Genomic DNA, 7,433 nt, shown 5'->3' with positions numbered 1-7,433 from the left:
ATACCTTAAAAAAATAATTTTACACAACATACTGTACCACCGCTTATCTGAAGGCCCCAGCCAGTAGAGAGTGGCCCGCTATGTCTCAGATACATGGCACAAACACGTCCGCACTTCCCCAGGCTTTTCCACATTCCTTTCGGTATCATCTACCAACAGTTGCAATGTGTGTATTTAATTGCTATGCAGTTCACCCAATAACTTGTGACAAGCTGACTCTCCTTAAAGTCATCCACATTCTTTGACTTTCTCATTTGTCCGTCTTACAACACAGATTACCTTCCCTGGATGACTTCAGTAGCTGCCCAGCATATTTCTCTCCTCATCAAGTGCCGTTGTAATGAGCTCATGAATATCTGGCATTACAAAATCTTATTTTCAGAGTAAAGGTTGCACACTCTTAACCTTTTAAGCAAATATGCACACTTAAGTGTTTGTTATTGTATATGTACTTTAACTTGTGATATGAAAATAGCAAAAAAAGTGGCCATGAAAACCTACTCACAGGAATGGATGGATGTATTTAATGGAGACTTGGACATTAATTTATTCAACAATATTATTTCAACTGGGTTTTGAAGCGTTGATGTACTGCACCATGTTTACAGGGTTCCTCCAGCTACAGGCTGACTGTGTTATATACTTGTCCTTACAAGTGCCTTCATATTGAGCATGTACTCTCATTACTGTAGTGCTAGAGTTGCAACAAAAAGCAACCTTGTTGCTTTTTGTTGCTTTTGATGTCAATCGAAAATGATAAAAATAACTGTTGCATTTTGTATGCCATTCACACACAGTGTTCACATAATCCTCAATCAGATGATGTTGTTGTAATTTAGATATAGTTTATCTCATTCACTTTTGCTATTCAGGCTTTTGTAAATATCTATCAGTTTGAGACAGGGATAAGAATAATTATCATAAACTTTAAATCTCAACACAGTCTAAAAGGAAAGTATCCAAATAAAATTTATAAGATTTCAAATTGTAGTCTTTGGTTTGAAATCCCAGAGTATAACATAGAATGCTCTACTCTGGGAATGTAATAGTTCACAAATAATTATGTGTTAGGGAAGCCTAAGGTTTTAAAGCATACACTTATTTTTCCGGGAAAAATTTGGAATTAAATGGGTGAGTTAAGATCTCAGGAAATAGATACTCTACAAACAAGATGTGCTTGAAGCTAGAAAAATATAGTCTGTTTTCACCTCTAACTTTATCCTAGATCTCTCCACATATCAGTGTTGCCAAAATTACAAAGCAGCATAAATTTTGCATGTAATTCTTGCAAGTTAATGTTTTTTGTTGATGTTGGTCCAGAGTGTTTTGGAAGAGACAAACCACCTTGTAGTGCTGTGAAAATATGTAAATGCGAGCAGCCTTATTGGGAAATCAGGCTTATTAAGAAAGTGTAAACATGCAAATGTTGCTGTACGTGATCCAATTCATATGTTAACTAACACATAACATAATCTGCAACAATTAAAAACAAATATGAGGATTTGTAATGGTAATTTTAGAAATAGTACACTATAAACATGGCTTAATTCAGTTTTTCCGGTGTTCAGCACTGTTATTGATTCCCATTACTCTAGAGCTTAGCCAAGGCATTAAGTCTTTGCTTCTATGTGTATGTTATTTTATTTTCCCATTTGTTACAAAAAATAAAAGCTATTTATATACATATTTTTTGACTGAGGCAAACTAGCTGAGCCAAGACACGGACAATTGCTATGGGGGTGGTAGAGGAGCAGGCGCTGTGTTATTGCCAACATTCAGGAGTTTTTAGGACACAAGGCCTTTTAGCAGCCTTGGGAAGGTTTACAGATGAAATCTCAGCAAAATGTTTTCTTCAGTTTTGGATGTGCACCATAATCATAATTTAGGCAAAGTGCTTGCCAACACTAACTGCCTAATTAAGCATTCAGCTGTGTTCTCATTGACTTTGAGGTCATTTTCACTCTGGCTAACAATACAGTGATTTAATTTTGCAGAGTGTACATCACCAGCATATTATTATGGATATGAGATTTTACTAAATATTTCAATTAGACTTCTTCAGTCGTGGAAACTAAACTTTTCAAGTACCGTACTCTAAATCTATTAGATGTGCACTTTGAAGATTATAGAACATGTGTTGCTTTATCTTTTTTCGTCTGAGTGGAGAAATATTTTTTTTTCTCTGTTTTCTACTGCCTTTCTCCCTTTGTTTCTTTTTCTTTCAATTATATTTATTCAGTCTAAAATGCCATTCTAAACTGTATAAGTACATGTCTAGTATTTAGACCATATTCATGAGGATCCATGAGGGACACGCTGAAATATGTACCAAGACGAAGACAACGTTTTTATATTCATCTGGAAACAAATATGCTCAATATGCAAATTACACTAAACATTTTTGGTAGAACATATTTTGAAAAAGTTTATTTTAATAGCAGAATTTTTGTAACTCATAATGCTTGGTACATTTATTTCTACTAAAGTTACTGCACTTCCTCATGTCATTAATAAATCTCACTCAATTGTTTAGATGCTGTAGAGCAGTTGTGCTAAAACTGGTATAAAGGTTAAGTCTTACAGTCTTTTGCATTAGATTTGCCATTCTGTCCTCTGTTCATTTTATTATAAACTGAATTTGTATTTTTAAGGTAAATGCATCTGTTTTTGTTGCATTTTTACATATGTTTGGTAACTCTTCTTAATCATGTACATAATGTAATAAATTCTTAAACCATAGTACAAAATAATGTAAGACTGCTCCTACTTGATAATTCAGCAGAAAAGGAAAATACTATCAAATGGAAACAGGGAGTCGCTGAAATAAAGAGGGAGCTTTAGAGAGCATCACTAGAAAAGACTAAATCTTCTTCACTGAATACTAATGTATCAATATAGTGTGCTTTGCTGTGTTTACCTACTGCTTGCGGAGCTTTTCAGTTCAGAAAGTTGACATTGCTGCGAGTTTGTTCTGAACACTTAAGTTTGCTCACTGAGGCAGGTGACTGATGCACAAACACAAGACATCTGCTCTCAGCACAAAGTCCACCAAGATCTCGGTTTGTATTTCTTTCACCAATTGAGCTCCCAACCTGTGTAAGCATCTCCTTTCACCACCACAGAGCACATGCCAATACACGTTTAAAAATAGCCCACAGATACACTAAGTGAAATCCAAGGTCAAAACGGTATCAAACAATCAAAATGCTCCTTGTGTTTGTTGTTGCTTTTCCAAGAAGCCGTGGCCCTTGGTATTGTTCTGAAGTTCTTTCAAAGTTTGCAAGTGCCAGCTGAATCTGATGGAGGCCCCGGAGCCTTGCAGACCTATTTTAAAAAACTCGAACATTCTGCTGAAGCATTAAATCATAACAAAAACACCATGATAAAGCAAACTGCTGAGCTCTGGCGAGCTCCCAATGTGTGTCCGCCAGTCATCTGATAAATTTTCATGCGTTCCAGGCATGGTGCAGTCCATTAACATTTTTAAATGTCACAGATGAAAAACAACAACCACAGCAACAATTATAATGAGGCAGGGAGGAAATACCTCAACAAGCCCACCAAAAAAGTAATTTCAGGAGCGTATAAAGGCAGGTAGACTATTGGGAAATTTATTTTGATATGTTTTATTTTTCTTTTTTTTACATTTACATCCAAGGATGTATGTTCAATTTCCCACAAACTATTTGAGAAAGGGGTGTGTCAGTGAATGTTGTGTTTTATAAATATCTTGATAATAGGATTGGGGCTTTGGGGCCCAGAGTTCCAGAGACATTCCATCAATCAAACAAAGCATGCCTTAGTTAAATGTTCTTGAAAACACTTGAGGAAAAAATCCAAAACTTATTTGAATTAAAGTACACAGAATAAAATAAGATTTAAAAAAATAATAATAATTCAAAATAACCTTGGTTATTTATCTGTAAACAAATCCCAATGACCACAATATCTGACCATTCACATAGAGATTTCTTTGTTATATATTTCAGTTTTTTTTTCTTTGTTTTTTTTACAGACCTGTCATAATAACTATGAATAGGTCTGTGAGTAATTATGAGCTCATTTAGCTGATCGCCATTACAGAAATATTTCCATAGACTACCTCCCACACTGCTGCTAGTGTTTTTTTTTTACAGAGGCCTATAACCAATCAAAATGTTGTCTGTGCCATGGTTACAAGTTTTAGGTTATTTTTGCTTTGAATCTGCACAATATAAGATAAAAAAAAAAACACAAATACTAGCAGAAAAACTTAAACATTTACTAGAAGTCAGACTTGTAAAAGATTTAAATCAGTCAATACTAGATGAGACTGTGTATATAGTCACTGTTTTCCCATAATCGCTATTTCCATTTCAAGCCTTAAACATTTTTGGTCGCTTTTGGTTACTGTAACTAAATCCAGTCCAGAGCCTCATTTTTACTTTCTTCAATGGAACTCTGAATTCCCATAGACAAATGCAGATTAAATCTGAGTTTGCATAAATAATGCACAGGTTGTGTTCATTGCCACTTATTGTTATTGGTGAGGAATATTGCTGTGGTATGCAGAGGTCAGTGGAGTGTTGTAAATATTTGCTATTATAAGCTCCAATAACAATGCTGCATTGAGAGCCATTGTGCACGATGAAGGGTCTCTGCAGAAGACATGGCTCTGATTCACATTTGGTCACACTCCTGGCCTGAATTTTAATCACACTCTCTTTGCAAACCATTAGAAGTAGAAAGTGACGTTTATTAGACAGCGGAGGAAAATAAACAAGGCTAATTGGCTCGCACCGAGAGCGCTCTGCTCTCTCACCTAGGTCCTTTGTTGGGGAATAAACCTGACAGGGAGTAAGGTGCAAAATTTCATAGCCGGCTGTCCTTTAGGGAGTCACCTCCAGCTTTGAGGATGCATCCAGGGCTCAAAGCCTCTCCTGAGATCAAGGAGGGATCTACGTGATCATTTATAGATATATGAATACAGACACTAAAACGTTTTAATGGGTATGAAATGTGCCATACTATACTGCATATGGCCTTTGTCATTTATAAGCTTGGTAGTTATGACCTTATTTCTGCTTTCTTTAATTCCATAATTGAGGTTGACTTGTAACCTTGCAATTCAATGATATCTCATACTGTATTTTTTATTTTTATTTTATAAAACAGAACAAAAATGTGGACAATTCCCCTGGGATACAAAAATACAGATAATCATCTTGTTTCAAAAGAATTATTTGATTAGCACTTTTTTTTTTCAGCTTTTTAAAATAAAAAAAAATATGTGTGGCAGAGCGCGTTGCAAAACTGTGCAAAGTGAGCAATAGGATGTTACCAGGAGGTAAATTATAACTGTTTTTCCACAAGCAATTAAATGTGACCCTGTGCACATATTCTTTACTCTGACGACAACTCACTGATGAGTTTGATTGTTGCATTATTTTGTCTGCAGTGTTTTCTTAGGGGAAATCCCATCCCATTCACACAGAAAATAACTGTTATGAAGCAGCTAATCACTTGGCATGCAAACAGGCTGTGCTGTTTCTCAAGGGTGTCGGTTCAGTTTATGAAGTGAGAAAAAGGAACGGAGATATTCTCTCTTCAATCTGTGGCAGCAGACTAAGCATGTGCCAATCTGAGATCCTCCTGGTTTGATAACCTTGAGAATAAATATCATGATGTAAAAAACAAATTACCAAAAGAATATAATTTATGTTATTTAAAATATAAAATAAGTATTAAGTAAAAAAATATGTTTTTGTCTTCTTGAACAATATAGAATATTGATTATTGTTGTTATCAACAGTTGCAAGTATGTAGATGTTATTATTTCAACAAATGCAGTTTTATACAAAAAACCTTTTTGTTGCAAAATGCTATATCTTTTTCTCGCTTATTTTAGAGTAACACAGGTAAAACCTTCAGCTTGTTACTCAGAGAGGCTCCTGTTGAGTCTGCTGTGAGCTGTTTAAAAGTTTTAAATCAGCATCAATCTAATATGTTTATTGGCTTACAAAATATTAACTAATATTTGTCTGTTTATTAGAAGAGAATATTTTAACCATGCCATCGTGTTTCTCTGACAGTCTGTAAAAATCCAAAGTTTACTTTGTTCTAAGTGGAATTATGATGAACTGAACAATCAACGCTCATAAGGCAGATTGATGCAGTTGGCAGCCTAGTCTGCTATCTGCTAGTCTAGTCTGACTATATGTTATCATTGAATAGCATGTTTCTTTCAGGTAAGCAATCTATTACATGAAATACATAACTTTCCCTCAAAAACGTTACAATAACTCTTTAAAATTTTATTGCTTTAAATCCTTCAGTGAAACATAATCTGTTATGATTCTGGTGAGTGTGTGTTCGTGTTTTTGAGTGAGTCTTGCCACGTGTCTGAGGAATATCTGCAGATGGGTGTTCCGTTCCTGAGCAGCAGGCACACCTGGCATCAATTACCTCATTGGGTTCAGAGGACTTAAGGACCTACATGACAATCTGTCTTTGCCAGATGATTAACCTTGTTGGGTTACAATTCGTTTCCTCCTCTCGAACTGCCATCTACAAGCCTCCAGTGTCAAGATCTCCAGAATCAGTCCTCCTCATTTCCTGTATCCTCTGGACTTCCATCTACCTGCCGACTCGCCAACTCTCACTGCACCAATACAGAGCTGGAGCTCACCATCCTCCAGCCGCACATCCGGGTCAGAATTACATTCCCACAGTGCTGCAGCCTTGTCTCAAAGCCGTAAGCCGTCACCCATCTGTTACTTCCCAGTTTCATTCCAAACTCTGTTAAACCTCAGATTAACCATTCCTTCTGCTTCCAGACATCTCTGCCAGCTAAACCAGTGAGGGAACATCATCAGTCGCACATTCTACTCACTGTACATATTGCATGTAGACCCACTTTACCTTATCTCTGTTGTTCCCAGACTGATTCTGCATGTGGGTCAGAAAACAACGTATTAACATGATTTTATCAACTTTCAGCCAAAGAGTGTTTTGACTGCCAAAGCTTTACATCACCAAGTACATAAGGTCTACAATTTAACTTTAGATTAAAGCAGTAAAATCAAGAACCAACAAGTTGTTTAAATGTTGGGAACTTTCAATTGACATTCGAAATTGTTAGTGTACAAAGTTTTTGACTTACTTTGGTATTTATAAATTCTTTATATTAGTGATAAATGAAGCAAATCTCATATTATGTAGACTGCTTATTCTGTGAACTTCACATGCAGAAAACTGTACCAATACAACCTGACAGGCAGTCCAGTTTATGTAACCCGAAAGAAAAAGAACTATCATGTAACAACCTTGAAACAAGGCATTATACACAGAGGCAACTGCCACTACATCAAATAAAATCTAGCAGCATGTATCCAGGTAACAGTACTTCAAACGGCTTGAAATATATCTTAGTGAGCTTTTGCAATGATATCAGC

The sequence above is a fragment of the Gambusia affinis genome, linkage group LG17 (genome assembly GCF_019740435.1).
Source record: "Gambusia affinis linkage group LG17, SWU_Gaff_1.0, whole genome shotgun sequence".
NCBI lineage: Eukaryota > Metazoa > Chordata > Actinopteri > Cyprinodontiformes > Poeciliidae > Gambusia > Gambusia affinis.
This window is presented reverse-complemented; position numbering follows the sequence as displayed.